The following is a 17,925-nucleotide window of genomic DNA, read 5'->3' on the forward strand; positions in this document are numbered from 1 at the left end:
CTGGAGAGCATGCTGTGAATTCTAGGCCGTCAAGAAAAATGTAATGGGTCATTTTATTGTAATGGGGTGGATGTGAAGGAGGGCTCTATCCTAGATTTGAAGATGTAAAATTAGCAACGCTTGCTAAAAAGTAGCAAAACAGCAATAAATGAATTTCTTGTGGTCAACTGGGAACTGGAAAAAAGGTTTTGGAGGACCCAGTAGCTGGCACCATAAGCAATTTGAAAGAAATAAGAAAAGTTGAGACCACAGGTTACATGGCTGTTTTGAGTGCTTCAGGAAAACCTAATGTAAGAGAACAGCAAACTTAGTCCTATAAGTCTCTCCTACAGGTGTAAAATCAAAGTCAAGATTGTAATACGATCCCACTAGCTACTAGCCTGAAATCACAAAAAATCAAGTTCAGAAATTGATGTTTCAAGCTATTGAATTATACCTCCACTTGCATGTATAAACTAGGTTTCATATGGAGATACAACACGATTAGGAAAGAGTAAAATCCTAGTGATGGAAATTGAGATATATGGGAGGAGTCAGAGGAATGGGGAAACCTAGGCCTTCAAGCCTCTCTGATATATTCCTGCATTGCACCCCCATTCCCACCGACCAGAGGAAACTAACAGTTTAGCCCACTGGGCTCTAATGTTCAGCCATGCACACTGTATGGCCAGCATTTGAACTCTTTGTGGACTGGATGGCGTTATGTAGAATCAGTGCAGAGAAGAAAGAAGTTATACACAGAGACTAGCTAAGGAATATCATTAAGACTGTGGATATTGTGTTGGCATAGATTTTGAGGATAGGGTGTGTTATTAGTGGTTTCATTTACAAAGTAATCCATAACCTGATGAATATCAGATGGGATCTCAATATAACTAAAAAAGGAATGATGATTACCCAGCTGTCCGGATTTAGAAGACAATGGCTGTGTGGTGTAACCTTGTATTAAGTAGTTGGTGTGATTTTGCATGATAGTTCATTGAATGTGTGGTTGTCAGGTAATGTTGAACAGGAGCATCTTGGGACATATGGGATGAAATGTATAGTGTGTGTGTGTGTGTGTGTGTGTGTGTGTGTGTGTGTGTGTGTTTAATGGTAAGCAGCTAAAAAGGAAAATGTAATAGTCACCACACGGAGGTGGTGCCTGATGCTTGATGCCCTCTTGAGTACAGCCCCTGAAACTCAGAATGTGCGCATAAAGCCTTTGTCTATTTTATGTGATATCTTGACACCCACCCTTTGTTCCCACCACCACAATAGCTGGATGCAGTGGTGTACCAAAGGCTGGGCAAGGGAAGCAATCTGCCCGGGGGAAGGCAATAAGGAAGTCTGTAGAGAATTTTAAAACAATAATGAAGTCAACTAGAAGTCAGTCTGCTTTCTATTATCACCATGTGCCGGTCATTCCAAACAATGTCAGTGATAAAGCACTCCTTCCTGAAAAAAACCTTTTGCGAATCTAGTTCTAAACCACTGTTTTGTTACCATTGAGTTTTAATACTACGCATGTAAGCTTCAAATTAGCACTTTTTTAAAAAATTATTTCTCCTTTATAGCTTGCATTCTACTTAGAAGTTAATTCAAACTCCCAGTTACACAGTCACGCCTCAATGCACACGGACTCAGCCACTCAGCCACGCATGTTTGCTTTGAGTAAGTTCCTGATGGTTTGAAAATCATTCGAGCTCACTTCATGTGCCCAACCGCATGGTGCCACATACTCCTGCATCTAAACAGTAGATTCAAAATAAGCAGCAATATCACAGTGATTACAGAAATGAAGAAACAGAATTTGAGTTACTTTAATTCCATCATTCTGTAAATGCCAGGAGAAATGACAAAAGATACTGGTCTTATGCTGCCAGCAAAAATCAAAAGAACAATGCATAAATATCTTCATCATTATCACCAAGAACTGGACATCTGATCTAAAGCAATGGGTAGAATAATATTAGTGCTTGCTAATATTCAGACATGAATGCTGATGTATTTATTGAAATATAACTGTACATATTTATTGGGTATATGTGATATTTTGATACATGCATACAATGTGTAATGATCAAATTAGGATATTTAAGATATCCATTACCTCAAAAATGTATCATTTCTTTATGTTGGCACTATTTCACACGTTTTCTTCTAGCTATTTAAGAATCTGCAATAAATTATTATTAACTATGGTCACCTTACAGAGATATTGAACACTAGGACTTATTCCTTCTATCTAACTATATGCTTGTACTCATTAACCAACCTCTCTTCATTCCCGCTGAATATCCCTTCCCAACTTCTGGCAACCGTCATTCCACCCTCTACCTCCACGAGCTCAACTTTTTTAGCTTCCACAGATGAGTGAGAACATGAAATATTTGTCTTTCTGTGCCTGGCTTATTTCACTTAGTATGTTGACCTCCAGTTCCATCCATGTGGCTGCAGATGACAGGATTTCTTTCCTTCGTATGGCAGGACAGCATTTCATTGTGTATCTACACCACGTTTTCTTTACCTATCTATTCATCAATGAACACTTAGGTTGATTCCTGAATAGTGCACATGGGGTGCCGGTATCCTTTTGACATACTTACTTTTGGATTTGCCTTTGTTCAAATACATACCCGGTAGTGGGAATGCTGGATTGTATGGTAGTACTATTTTTAGTTTTTTTGAGAAAACTCTATACTGTTTTCCATAGTGACTATACTAATTTACATTTCTACCCACAGTGTATAAGAGTTCCCTTTTCTCTGCATCCTCATCTGTATTTGCTACTTTTTGTCTTTTTTTTTTTTTATAATAGCCATTCTAACTGAGGTGAGATAATTTCTCATTGTGGTTTTGATTTGGATTTCCCTGAGGATTAGTGAGGTTGAACATTTTTTCAAATACCTGTTGACCATTTGTATGTCTTCCTTTGAGAAATGTCTGCTCGGGTCTTTTGCCCATTTTTAATGGGATAATTTGGTTGGGGAGAGGTTGCTGTTAAGTTGTTTGTAATTCTGATTTTTGTAGAAAAAAAAATTTGGAACTTTTAACTAAAAATAATGAACACATATGATGACTGCGTTTTTGTTTTTGTTTAACTTGTGGACAAAGACTTACAGATTGGTGCAAAAAATAAATCCTCTTTTGCAACCCAGAATTCACTGTTCAGTATGAATTTTGATACATACAAGAAGAGATACTATGATTTAATTATCATTATGATATTATCACATAAAATGATGAATTTTCTACTTTTCTTAAGAAATTTATTAACTGTGTCAGCATTTGAAAGCTACTAGAATTACTTCCTAAGACATGAAAACATGGATGGCATTGTAATTTCTTGAAATTTTTGTGAAATGAGATTTTCGTGAGTTTCTGCCAAAGTCTCTATCCTTGTGTTTAAAACTTTTTCTATTTATTCGTATGTTACTTCATATGAAATAAATTTTTAAAAATTAAAATTAATTAAAAGTATGAGCAAAGATAGAGTGGTACACCTTGTTATATTGACTATTGAGTATAAATATGCAAAGCTTATTATTTTTTTTTAACCAGGAACATCAGCAAAGGGGAGCAAAGACTAATTTTGATGAAATTATTTGCAAGTTTGCTATAGTTACAGCCTGAAAATGAAAATTGTGATATATTGTTATCATTCATTAGTGGGACAGACCAATATGCAAGTCTAAATTTATTTTTCTTTTTTCCAAGGAAAATGTAATAAAAGTGTTATTTTATTACTTTTCCCTTTATTATACTGTAATACATATTTTGTATCTTATTATGTATATATTATTAATATGACTGTATATAGACAGTTAATAAATTTTTTTCACTGTTTGCATTTCTTTCCTGGCATCATCATCATTAATATTAACTGTATTTTATGATTATTATTGAAAATAACTTTGTTGGGGGGGGGGTGTTACAAAATTATTCACTCCAGGTATCTAATATGCCAGACATCTCACTAGTTGGCTGATCCAGGGTACACGATTGACCAAAGTGAGGCCCCTCAACTCCCTCCCCAGGAAGGTGGAGCATAGCTCTGAGCAGCTGGGGGCCTGACTCAGTGAAAGCTGAGTCATGTGATCAGCAGCACCATGAAAGCCATGAAATCCATGAACTCCCACCACGGAGGCCCTAGAGCTGCCCTGCTCTGACCTTCGCACAACCTCCTTGGGTTATGAGATACCCCAGAATCATTCCAGTGAACCTCCCTTCTGCCCCTTTTGCCTTTAGAACCAAGATCCGTTTCTACTACTCGAAGAGCTATTTTTCCACAAGGAAGGACCTACTGGGAGAGGAGGAAGAGGGGCATGGGAAGGGTACAGCAGGGAAAGAACTCTGCCAGCCAAAGTATCTGAAATGCTAGCACCCACCCATGTGTTGCTGCTTACTCTGCCAGGACGACCCACAGAGATACCTGCCACCACAGAGTGGGGTGTGAGAGTGGGACACAGGGAGGGACAGGAGTAGAAAGATGCCTGAAGGGGAGGCTACCCGTGCACCGGGAGCCCCTCACTTCCCTTCCCCCTGGGGAAGCCTCCTAGCCAGGCTCTTTTTCCAGCCATCTAAAGATGTGGGTTGTGCCCTGCTGAAGAAGTGACATCAGCCCCTAGGTGGCTACCAACCCTCACAAAACATCTAATATCCTTGTTAGATATAAGCTGTGGACATCCGTAGAACGGTCCACCCAGCCTGCTTTCAGCAGTAAGGCAAGAGTGTCCTGATTCTTGCATGTCCCCACTCCACTGACTTCAGCTAATCCAGGGATGGTCTCTGACTCATGCTGAATCAATGAACCTCTTCCCCAGGAATTTTTAACGGGGCCTCGAGAAAATCAAGGTCAGACTCCCTCTCATAGGGGAAGCTATGGCCAGTCATGTTACCACTAAGCGGGACTGCAGTCACGAAGAGATAGGCAGAGATAAACAGAACAAAATAATAGGTGGCATTTGAGTCTCTTGCTCTAGCCACATCCTTGAGCCTTGGTTGTTCTACGTGTCTTAGGATTCTTAGAAAATAAATTCCTTGTTTTGCTTATTGAGATGCGGTCCTGGTATTTGCAATCGAAGTTACACAGATTGTGTGAACCTTAAATGTGCTGGGCTACTTTTTGAAAACAAGAACAAAATTGAGAGAACAGAAAACATGAGCAGTCACCACACTGATCCACCTGCCAGCTGTGACTTGTGATTGTCATACCTGGCAGTTGCATACTTGAAACTGTGCTGTGTCTGGTTTCACTGTGCTGCCTGCACTTGGGGGACCAACCAGCCGTGGGCAGGAAGCACCTCCAGGAGGGCTGGGGCGGCTGTGCCCACCTGCAGCTCCCACGACAGTTCATTCTCAGGATGGGGTCCAGCTGCCTGGCCCTGCTTATCTAAAGACCCCAAATACCCGACTATTGCTTCCTGCTGGATTTCTTCCCTCCACGCTTTACCCCCCAGGGCTTACTTCCCACAGGGAGAAAACCCTCTTCTCTATCCCGATTTAGTGGGAGAGAGACGATCAGCCTTCAGGGAGCTGTCTCGTGGGGTCCAGAGGAGACGAGGAAAGGAACTGTTATTTCCCTGCACCTGTGATGTGCCTGGCACTTTTCTGTAGGCCATCCCATGCAATCCTGACCATAACCATGTGGGTCAGGTGTTGTTATCCTCATTTCACTTGAGAGCTCAACCGGAGTGTTATTCCTCTTGTGTCTGCAAATAGCACACGTCCTTGGAAGCCACTGTTCTCTTCCCCACCCATTTTTCAGCCTGTTTTCCACACAAGCAGCAGCTCAGTTAGAAAGCCAGCTACTGCTGACTCCTGAATGTTAAATGTCAGGGGAAGTCTCTATTTTCATACCAAACCTGGTTTCCTGGTGGGCACACAAATTGTTGCCTGCGAAAATAGCAACTCTGGCAAAAATGTCTCCAATCTGCTTAGATGTGCATCAAATTAGGAGCTGGCCTTGCAGTTAAACCAACTGACTGTTTCTAATGACCTGGAAACAAAACTCCCTTTAAAGCTACCAACTGTTGGCCTAGAATCATCAGCACCGCTAGAAACATGGGGCCCAAAGGCAAAGCCTCCTGATGTCTTTGGTTTATTTCAACTCCACCCGTCTCCATCACTATTCCTTACTCTCTTCCAGCCCCTGCAGGCCAGGACAAGACTGCCTTCATGCATACACTGCACGCACCAACAGTTACAGATGGTGTCAGCCGAGCGCGCAGGCTTGGGGGCATGGTCTCTGCCTTCAGGAAGAAGAGATGCTCGACTCCTGGCTGTCTCTCTTACGTGGCCCATGCTCTCTCTATGCCCTCAGCCTTTAGCCAATCAAGACCAGAGTCACAAGATCAGTTTCCATAGGCACCTTCAACAAAAGTTGATAGCACTGTCATAGGGGATCTGGCAGGTCACAATAAAAATTGTTGACATTTTCTCAAACATGATGGGCTGTCTCGAAACTTCTGTGGCTGCTGTTCCATCTGGCTCAACACTCTTCCTCCCTGGGTTCTCCATGCAGCTCACTCTTCACCTCCCTCTGGTCTTTCCTGGAGGGCCATCTTCTCAGTGAGGCCTCCCTAATGACCCTAGTTTAACTGCAGCCAAGCACTGTACCCTCACTTTCCTGCTTCGTCTTTTTCTGTAGCCTTTATCATGATGCTTACTATAAAATCTGTCTCTCCCATGCCTCTGCCAGGCTATAGGGGCCATAAGGGCAGAGATTTGTCTGTTTTGTTCCCTCATGCATCCCTTGTCCCTAATATGGCCTGGCTTATAGTAGGTGTCCAAATAAATATTCATCGTATACCGTAAACACTTGGATGTATTAATCCTCATGACAAACCTATTAGGTAGGTACCATGATGATGATGATAAAGATACTGACGCTGCCCATTTTACAGATGAAGCTGGAGTACAGAGAGGTCAAGGTGCACAGCTAGTAACAGGGAGCTTCCTGAACGTAGACCCGTGAGGTCTGGCCTCACACCACACTGGCAATCACTGCCGTGCTTCTCACACTCTGTACAATGTGGCAGAAGCTGGTGGGAACTGTGACAATTGGAAAATGCATACCCTGCCTAAAAATATTCTGTTTTTTAAAGATCCTGTTCTGAATAAAAAAAAAAAAAATCTGCTTGCCTTATTTAGCCCTCAGGCCACGAGTCAGATGGGGATTAAATTAAAGTAGGCATTCTAGACAAAAAAATAGGATTTTATTGGGTTAGGAAAGAAGAGAGATTTAAAGAAAGATCACCCAACCAACCTCAGGTGTGGAGGAATCCATAGGTATTTTTTGCTTGACTATTTTCTCTTTGTGGCAAGAAGGTCCATGATAAGGAAGGGTCCCAGGAGAGCCATTTGATGAGTAATCTTGTGGGACCCTCTAGATCTTTTAGCAACAGAAGCAGTTGGAAGAAGATGAAAGAATCTTCCTGGAGAGTTGATTGCAAGGGCCACCCAAATGGCAGGCAGGCTGTGGATTGCCACAGGTTCATCTGGGACAGCAGCAGCTTCAGAGAAGAAGGACCCAGCCACAGAGCCGTGGACGTGTACATCGTCCTGGCACCTTCCATGGCATTAAGGGATCTCACTGTGTGTCCTCCTGGACCTCCCAGAAATGATCCATTTCTTTGGTGGCTGGGCAGTTTATGATGAAGACACCACCACATCCCAGCTTGCTCCAGCCCCCAGTCATCTCACACCAATTGTCAGTTCAGGAATTACAGTGTCAGCCAAAGCCTCCAGAAATGCCTTCGAACAAGGTGACTCTGAAGCCACAAATATTTGGTGAAAGCCACAGGCTACATTAATATCACGACCCACACTGTGGGAAAGATGAAAGAGAACCATTTCTCTTTTGTGAGGCAGCTGCAGCCAAATAATAACTGGCCCAGTCTCTCCATGCAACTGAAAATAGCTAGATGCTATCCATTCCTTCATCAGCCACCCCGTAACCACGGGCTGAGCACCTCGCGTGTGCCAGCGCTGTGCTGTAGAGTGGCACGAACAGGCATGAGGCAGGGATGTCCCCACACAGGGAGATCAGCACTGCGTCAGATGTGCGGCTGGAAGCTGTGAGATGCAGGGGAGGCAGCCGCACCCGCTCTGAGGTATGCTGTTTACTGGGGCGAGAAAGAAGTAAATCAGAGCCAAGTTGGGTAGGGCTGTGTGAAGGAAGGGAGTCCCCGAGGGGGTGGCAGATTGGAGCAGACAGTTCCTCCCAAAACAGGAAGGACCATCACAGTGTCCAGCCCTGGCATGGGCTGCCCCACAGGCAGGAAGTGCCCTAGAGCCCAAAAGTGCTTCAGTAGAGTCCCGTTCTTCATCCTTCCACGCTGTGATAGGAGTCCTGTCTTGGGTGACGTCCAGGTGAACTTCCTTCTGTTTCATCAATTCCATGGAACAACAGAAGAACTTGCCTTCGCCAAACGCTGCATCTCACTGAGCCTCTACATCTGCAAGCGGGTGCCACCAGTTTCTCCGCACACCCTGGTTAAGATCTTGCCTGGGTCCTCGAGTCAGACATACTTGGGTTAAGATTCACTTCCAGGCTGTGTGGACCTCGCAGAATTTACGGCCTCTCCTGGAGTCTTTGTTCCCTTGTCAGTAAAATGGAATGGTGTCTAACTCTGGGGATCACTGGAAGGATGAACTGAGGGCAGGCAAGTGGAAAACCACACACATTTGTGTTAGCACAGAGTATTTGACTAGATGTTCTACCAAGAAATGGCACGGAAAGGTGCTTTGCAAGCTAGATCGAACAGTGCAATTTATTTATTACAATTTTTGTTACATGTAAGCTTCACAAGAGCAGGGATTTTTGTCTGTTGTGGCCAGAGTTATACCCCAGAGCCTAGGACAGTGAGTGGCATATAATAGGCACGCAGTAATATCTGTGGAACAGATGAATTAATGCTAGCCAGCCCAAGAAGGGGTACACAACCTGAGAACTCGGCAGGCAGAAAATGCACCCCTCCTTTATCTGGCTAGGACTGGAGGCAGCTGCTGTTCCATATGGAGCGGCCCCCAGCCCCCAAAAGCCTGACAGCTTTGCGGGGTGAGAGTGTAACCCTGGCTACCTCTCTGGAGCTCAGTTCTCCCCATCCCCTCAAGACCTGACACTTCCAGAACTCTCTCTAGCCCAGCTACAGGCTGGATGGCACGTGCACATCCCTGCTACCTCTGAGCTGGTCCAGGCACCTCCTCCAGGTCAGGGCTATTTTGGATCTGAGGGTGTCAGGACATAAAAGGACCAGTCTTGGAAGTTGTGGCTGAGACATGGGCAGAGAGTCCTGGATTCTCTCCCCACGTCTAAGCTGGAGCCTGAAATAGCAGAAAGATCTCAGAATAGCTTCTGGCTTCACCACAGTTCCAAGCTGGAGCATAATACACACCAGAGAGGGGCCAAATAGGCAGCTTGCACAGGCAGCTCAGGGCATGGGAAAATCCTTCGGGGTGGAAAAATAAGAATCACAGTATGAAACCTAGGACTGTCCTTGTTCAGGGAAGAGCGGCAGCCTCTTCCGAGGCTCCAGTGGTAGGGCCAACGATGGTGACTGGTGTAGGCAAGGTCATGGAGCCAGCAGTGTGGCCACGCGAGTTGCGGTGAGCCCTGGAGAGCCCTGGAGAGGAAGCTTGTGAACATCCAGGGGGGTTCGAAAGTATTTGACTCAACAAGGATGTGACCTGCCATTGCCCTGAAAAGGGCACCGGGGCCTTATAATCACCAAAAGGCACTTTTATGGGTAAGAGCACTGAGGCTCACAAGCATGAAGAAACTTGGCTTCATGAGTAAGTGGTAGAACTGGGATTGGAATGTTGGTCGGTGCGATTCCAAGCAGCCCTTTAGCAGGGCCTTCACGAAAGGGTAGAATTTGGGTATCTTGAGAGGGGACACGGCGGTGAAAAGGCTGTGATTCCAGCCCTTGGGTATTTGAAAAGACCCTCCTGAAGCCACTGTGAATGCTGGTGACGTTACCAGGGCCCAGGCCAACAGTTTAACATGGGCAGAGATGAGGGCTGGAGAATACTGAGCTCTCCGGATGGCCTTGCAGTCCGAACCCTACTCCTGGGGCCGGCACCCCATCTCCAGCTTCGGAGGGAGCCTGTGGGGCAGAGCAGCTGCTGTGGGCCCCACTCCACCTGCTGCTTCTGCCTTGGGAGTCCCAATCGCTGACTCTAGCAGGTGCTGCATGTCCCTCCCAAGGTCTGGGACTCTTCCTCGGGGACAGACACGGTGCCGCTTTTCAGCAATAGCCGTGGTACCTGTAGAAGTGGCTGTGGGAGGTGAAGAAGGAGGAGCATGTGAGAGAAAGAACTCAGACTTAACCAAGACCTAGCTTGCCCCACCCACATTCTCATCCTGTTGCCCAAGCCCCCCAGCCCAGCCAACATGTGAACGTTCCCTGTTGTTACGCTCTCTCCCCCTCCCCTCTTAGGCACTGGCATGCCTCTAGAACTGCGCTGGGTAGGTAGACACCGGGGACTGTGTGGTCAAGGAGGAGGCCACCACCAGGGAGCAGTGTGGAGTCCCCATCTGCCATCTCACGAAAAGCTTTTTTCTTTCTCTCCTCCAAAGGCCCAGGACAACACAGCTGCGCGTCAACGTATTCCAGCAGATCCAGGAGCTTTTCATGGAGAATCTTTATATTCGTCGTTTTCATTACCATGCTGAGTTAAACAGTCTCTGAATCACCCAGATGATATCTTACAGTTAAGGACTGCACTTCAAACCTGTCCTCGGCACTTGGCAGTAAGCAGCAGCACTTCCATTGGCAGGAACAACTGAGGAAACGCACAGGGCCAGAGGCAGCATGGAAATAACGGGCTTGCTCCACGTGAGGGCCACGTGGTATGACTGTACTGCGCTTTTGTGGTTATTCAAATGGAGCTGACTGGTACCTGGTGCACGGCAAGCTGCATGCTGAAGAACTTGAACCATGGTGGTCGCTTTATGAGCGGCAATTGTCTTTCAGCAAAGCTACCTCCTTCATTAAGTTAGATTAGAGACACGTTTAATTTTATTGTTGTGATTGTTTGATGATATTTAATCTGTACATTTATTTCAGTCTTAGAGTTGTATAGTTTAGGAAGTTATACCCAGTTTTATATATGTACATATTTAAGTAACATCATAAAACGAACTTAAGTCAACACTGATGGCCTGTGAGCATTTTTTTCTTGTAACTTAGATTCCAGCTATGATCATCCTGAAGCCTGGGTAAGGCACCCACAGCATTTAGAGAAGGGAATGAAGGAGTGGGAAGGGCGGGGTGTGAAGGGCAAATTTGGAGAGGTGGAAGCGGGGGACGCCACGGGAAGGAGTCTGGACTTTGAACCAGAAGGAACGGGCCTCGTTTGAGTTTGGCCATTTCGCAGCTGCCACGTCACTTCTCTGGTCCATGGCTTCCTTTGCATGCCTGCTTCTGCTTCCACAGTTCAGCTGCAAACTGCTTAGCAGCCTTCCTGTCACCCTTGCACCTCAGTTTATCTGCTTCCCTGAGCTGGAGGGGTCAGGGGCTGGTGCGGGGTGAGAGGGTGTTCGAATCAAGAAATAGCCTTGGCCTGCACAGTCCTGTCCAAGGTGTCTGGCTGGTGCCAGCCCTCAGCACGCTCCTCCAATTAAGCTATTGGTCACTCTCCAGCGAGTCCATTAATAGACACCAGGGGCAATTAAGCAGCAACCCACGGCAGGCCCTTACTGGAAAGAGGCCAAGCTAACCGAGGCTTGCTTGGATTTTCGTTCCTTATCCGCATGCGCAATCTACATAGATCAGTCAGACCAGAGATTCCGCAGGTCTGGGGTTATAAATAAGAGAAACTACTTCTTTTCGTGGGGAGAATAAGGCCAAAGCTACTTGACAAAGGACACTTCTGAAATCTCTGAGGTCTCCCCTGTCCTGGACAAGGGGCCCCCTGCTGCTGATGAGATAACATGGTCCCAGTCCCACCCTCAGGTCAGGTTCATCATCACCAATAATCATCATTTCTAACTGGTCTTTATAGTTTATAAAAGATATTCAGTTCATATCTTATTTGATAATCAGACTAAAGGACTGCTTGAGAAGGAATCTGAGACTCAGGGGTTAAAAACGTATCTGAGGACACACGGTTGTCAAGAGGCCCGCAGAGACCAGCATCCAGGCGCTGGGACCCAGAGTTGCTCTTTCTACCACACAGTTCCATTTTATTTGCGTAGTGTACAGGGACATTTTGTAGCTATATCCTGCCTCAGAAACACTCACAATCCCAGCCGTTCAGGTAGTAAGTCTTACCTTCCCAACTTAACTGTCAGGTACCAGGACAGGCGATACAGTGTACTTTGGTGTCACCTAAACTCTTACACACACTCGTCAGTTTGGTTTTGACTTCAGAGAATAAAGGTAAAGTGATTTGGCCGTAAGGATTTCCTGGTCCTTAGAAAGGTCGCCTTCTTGTCACCGATATAATGCTTTGAATAGAGGATATGCGTTTTTATTCTACAACAGGTGTGTAATCCTCCTTCTAATCCTTGTCCCCATAAGAGGGGAGGGTTGGAGGTGGGCGTGTTAATCCTAAAATGGGACTAGAGAAGGAGGAAGAAAGCAGGGTAGTGCTCAGACATTAAACTTTCCTCTGTAACCCCCGTGAATGTGTGAAATACACACAATCCAAGGAAACAGGCCAGATTGGAGATTCTTGAAACTTTTGTTTTAAAGAAAAGGAAACTCTTTTTAAAGTGAAACCTCATCTGGAAATCCAGTACATAAGCAGAAAAGGCACAGGTGCTCTGGTTAAAGATAGAGGACAGGGGACCTGGGGTTCCCTCAACAGTGTCCCAAATCACCTCCCCTTGCTGGGGTGCCTTACATACCACCTCCTTGGAAGTGCAGGGGCTCTGCTGGGCACAGTTTTGAGAATCACCTGACCAGATCATTTATCAGCTGGGTTCCAGGGGGACAGAGATGAATGGCCTGCTCCCTGCCAGCTGTGAGCTTTCAGATCATTTCAATGCAGTGTGATAAGAACGGTGACAGAGGACGGCCCGGGTGCTACAGAGCAGAAAAGACAGTCACCCTAGGCTGGGGTTACAAGGCCAGGGACAGGGGAGATGTCTCAAGAAGAAGTGATGCCAGGGTAACTTGCGGAATACTTTTGTAAAACAAAAATGACAAAGTTTAAGTTGAGCAATCTATGGATGCTTAAAGATCAAAATCACATTCTATGAGGTCACTGCCAAAACATCCCTAGAGGACAACCAGGACACTAGAGGGTCAAGAAGCTGTGTCACATGAAAGGCACTGGAGGGCTGGCCTGTGTCTGACTTCCCTGCCAACCTGCCATCCATCCACGTTACTCCCCAGGGAGTCACATCACCTCTGGGCTTATCAGATGGTCCTCGGGGAATGCAACAAGTGGGGTAATTGTCAGTGTGTGGAAGGGACAGGAAAATATCCCTGAGCTACCCAGTGACCAAAACCCACCTCCTTCTCTGACCCTTACCTCAGCATTTCCTGTTTATGATTCAGCTTCCTAAGACTCCGGAGTTTTTCCTCTCTCCCTTCCTCACTTCTGCCCATCTCTCTTACGTCTCTATGTATTTCTTCTTTTCTGGTCCTTCATTCTCTTCCTTCTTCCTTCACATCCTTCCTTTTTCTCTCTATCTCCTGTGTCTCTGTGCCTCTCTCTCTCTCCCTCTCTGTCTCAAGAATCTCCTCCAAAATCCAGAATATTTAATGACATGGAGAAGCATCACAGTATATTATTAAGCAAAAAATATTTCTAAGGCAGCTTAGAAAACAATAAGTCCTGTACAGTTCCATATTTCTTTTTTTGGAGTTGGGGGCAGAGTCTCACTCTGTTGTCCAGGCTGGAGTGCAGTGGCACGATCTTGGCTCACCGCAACCTCCACCTCCTGAGTTCAAGCGATTCTCCTGCCTCAGCCTCCCGAGTAGCTGCGACTACAGGCGTGCGCCACCACAACAGGCTGATTTTTGCATTTTTAGTAGAGATGGGGTTTCACCATGTTGACCAGGCTGGTCTCAAACTCCTGACCTCAGGTTGATCCACCCGCTTCGGCCTCCTCCCAAAGTGCTGGGATGACCAAGCGTGAGCCACTGCTCCCAGCCACAATTCCATATTTCTAAGAGGAGACTGATGGGGAGGGCACCTCTCTCTGATTGAATTCAGAAAACATCGAGAAGGAAAACAAAGGAGCAGCTGATGGGAGCTAGAGTATCAGCATTTTTATGGACAAAAGCTTCATTCCCCATCTAGGTAAGACTTAAGAATGAAGAGGAGGACGGGAGTTGCGTGGCCTGCAGGGGTTGGGGGAAACTCACTCCCAAGGGGCCAGGTGGAAAGCAGCTAAGCAAGCCGGGTTCGTTCTGCCCAAATTCAGCAAGCAACTTCAGTCACTCCCTTCCCTAAGGAAGCCCCAGGTGATGAGATGGAGACAGGCCAGAGTTGTTGCAGTGATTGACCTCCCCAGTTGGGGAGGAAACACCAACACAGCTCTCAAATTTCTTTGCTTCACCTGCACTACTGAAGGCTCTGCTACCATTCGATTGCAGTCAAGGCCCGATGCTGGAGGCAGTAAGTCAGGAGCAAAGTGTCTACAGACGGAATATTACCTGTGAAGTGAGGAGACTGAGTCATCATGTTCCCTTCCACCTCCAGCCCCTGGTTTTAGAGTTCTGATGCAAGGTGCCTACTTAGGGTCCATTGGCTTTTAAAGAGATCCATGGGTGGGCTCAGAAGGAGAAGGATGTTTGCAAATGGGGGTTTATGCAGATATGTGTGTGTCTTTCTGGGGAGATCATCCATAGTTTTAATAGGATTCTGGAGTGGGGACCAAATCCCCTAAATCCCTAAGAAACAGTGTTCCCTAAGTTGAAGGAACTGGCTGCTTTGGCCTGAGGCTTATCCTCATCTATTTGTAAGGGCAGTCATGTGAAAGAAGGCATACACTGTATTCTGCATAGCTTCCCAGCAAGAAATTGGAACCAATGGCTAAAATTTCAGGGAGGCCAATTTTAGCTCAATATAAGGATCAACTATTTGAGTCATGTGAAAATAAAATAGATGGTTGCCCAGAACACTGAGCTGTACTGAACTATTTAATCAGTGGCTGTCCTTGAGAGCAAGACAGACTGATGGCCTCTTGGGTCAGGTGTGGCTCTGCACTGGACTGACTGAAGGAAGGCTGAAGGTTTCAATGCCCCGACAGATGAGAACAAAAGTGAGGAAAGAGAAAAGGCTGAGCTGTGCCTCTCCCGTGGTCTGAATTATAGGAGGAACGCTGAGGTGTGGGGAGCTGCTCGAACCGATTGCTCTGGCCTTGCCATGCCCCACAGTGGGAGGAGACGTCTTACACAGGTTTGCAGACCTTCAGAGCTCAAGTCTTCAACAATCTGGCGGGGATCTGGACATTCCTGACTCTCTTCCACTGTTGTAAGCTGGCCTAGATCTGTATCTCGGTACTTGGAAACCACAAAATCTGCCTTTGCTTTTACTCTTGTAGGCAGCTTTTCTCAACTATATTCTGTATAATATTATGTGACATGCCTATGGATTTTCTCCAAAAATTATTTTTTCTATATATGTAAGAAAAACATTATGTGGGTACTTATGTTAAATATTTTTAAGAACGGTTATACAACATGGAAAATGTCATTCTCCTAGAAGACCTGATGGAATTTCTGGAGACAGTCTGAGCACTGGTGAAGCCTTGACCACCTCAGGTTATGTTGACAGTTGGCTTATGGTCAATGATTACTGATATAACTTATGTACCTTGCCTTTAAACATAAATGAATATTTTCTGTTCAGTCAATATTTGTTGTATTGCATACTTTGTTTTATTCCACAGATGTTTGTTTACTGTGGATCGGTGGCTTCAAGAAGGAACGCTTTACACGAAAAGCAGAGTCACAGGGTTCTGAACCTATCTGAATCAAATAAGCAAATAGACATAATACTTCAAAGGAAAGGTGAACAGTCATGGCCTTTGATTTCTAAAAAAAAAAAAAAAGAAAGAAAGAAAAAAATTGAGGAGAGCTGCTGTTGGCAAAACAATGGTTTGGGAACAGCCTAATCGAAATTATCACAAAACTATCGCAAACTTGTTTCGCAGGGGCAAACATTGCCTCTTATCCTGGTTTTCCTTATTTGTGAAGTTGCCACACCCTCGCTGGCCACCTGGAGGGAGCCCACAAATCTCCAACAGGTGGAACGGGTCCTCCTGGGCTGGGGAGGCCTGCAGGCAGGGCAGAATACACCCCAGCGACACTCGAGGAGCAGCCGGAGACGGTCTTCCCACTGGCAAACCTGCTCAGAGGGTCCCCTGTGCGAGTCGGTAGCTGGGCTGTTTCCTCTTTACTTCTGATTGGGATGAGCCCCTCGTGGTGGAGGGCACCCGAACCTAGGAACCTGGCACCTGCCCAGAGGAGCTTTGTAGGGTGAAAAAGAGGCGCTCTCGTGGTGGGGGGTCACTGCCACGCAACAGTCCCGAATTTTCTGCAGTGTGAAGCAGCAAATCTGCCTCCTGACTACACAGAGCCTTGGTGCTGCACGAGGAGGTCGGGAGACAAGCCCCTCTGAAAAGGGTTTTGGGAGTCTAGAAGGCTCATGGGGTAACGTGGGCCTGTGGAGTAAGCCGTGGGAGATGACTTAAAGAAGCGACACATCTTCAGCTTCCTTTTCTCTTCTTGGCAGGTTCTTACGGTCAGAAGCACACAAGACTCCCATCCTCTGCGAGGACTGTGGTTGCTGAAGGAGAAATTCAGCTCCAGTCCTGGCACTGACCAGCCTGGGAGGCAGGCCTTCAGCTGTTTCATTCTCTTAACAACTTGGAGGTAAGGTGGGTGGGGAAGGGGCCATCACCATCCTAGTTTTGCTGCTGAGTCTTAGGGCTGTTGGAAACTTGCTCAAAGTCATGTGGCTCATAAGAGGCAGATGCAGAGTCTGAAATTGGACCTTCTAACTCCAAATTCCAGTCTCTTTCCAATATTCATGCTGCCTTGCCCACACGCCCTAGAGAAGCCTGATGGGCACCCTCCATTCAGCAGGGAGGTCGCTTTTTACAAATTGCTTTGTAAACCGTGGTGTCGTTTATGAGCTGTGTGGCTGTTGATTTATCCGTATGACAGATGAGCTCACAGAAGCTCAGAGAGGTTCGAAGACAGGGCCAGAGTCACAGAGCAAAGTCAGGGCTCACTTCAAACACGTTCACTGTGCACAAGAATCCTGAAGGAGACTGTTGTCGGAGGATAAAGGGTTTCACTAGCCTCGACCTCTGCTCTGACTTAGGTGACCCAGCTCTGTGTTTTGTGGGTCTGATTTTTGGGAGGTTAAAAAGAAAGCAAAGTCACTTTCCCACATGTGAGGCTGAAAAGGGACCCCACAGTGGTAACAATGATCCCAACAGCTCACAAACCTGGGCAGGTTTCACCTGGATGGTCTAAAGACCATGACTGTCTGTGGAGGGAAGGGGCAGGAATGACTATTGAGCCCAAGGTAGGACCAAAGAAGAAAATCTTAAAATATTTTCATTTTCTTAAAGGCTAACACGAGCCCATCAGACTGCTCAGTTTTATAAAGAAAGTGGGCAAACAGCTAGTTTTACTAGCTTTTTTAAAAAACGAGACAAAAGAGACTTAAAAAAGCAATAGCGATTCACTAAAGGAACCCCAAAAGGAAGTTAAGTCATAACATTATATCCATGACTGTGGGGTAACATACAAAGCAATCCCTTCAGCACTGGACTTGGCGTCAGAAGGTAAGGACTGCGTGGTCTTGCGTGTGTCACTTAACCTCTCTGAACCTCAGTACCTTCCTCCATAGACACTGTCCCCTCTTCAGGGACTGATGGTGATAAGCATATAGACACACTCGGTGCTCCAGAGGAAAAGGTGAGGGCCATTGCAAACCACCCTAAATGCTTTGTTCATACCTTGGTTA

General features: G+C 46.0%; 1 non-coding gene across 1 annotated transcript; it reads left to right on the plus strand.

Annotated features, from left to right (window-relative positions):
• Positions 1–3,062: 3,062 nt before the first annotated feature.
• On the plus strand, positions 3,063–3,186 carry LOC120360577 (small nucleolar RNA SNORA40). Its single transcript, XR_005577040.1, has one exon. It is a non-coding gene; the product is annotated as a small nucleolar RNA SNORA40 (small nucleolar RNA).
• The last annotated feature ends 14,739 nt before the right edge of the window (positions 3,187–17,925 follow it).

The sequence above is a fragment of the Saimiri boliviensis genome, chromosome 11, assembly GCF_048565385.1.
Source record: "Saimiri boliviensis isolate mSaiBol1 chromosome 11, mSaiBol1.pri, whole genome shotgun sequence".
Classification (NCBI taxonomy): Eukaryota; Metazoa; Chordata; class Mammalia; order Primates; family Cebidae; genus Saimiri; species Saimiri boliviensis.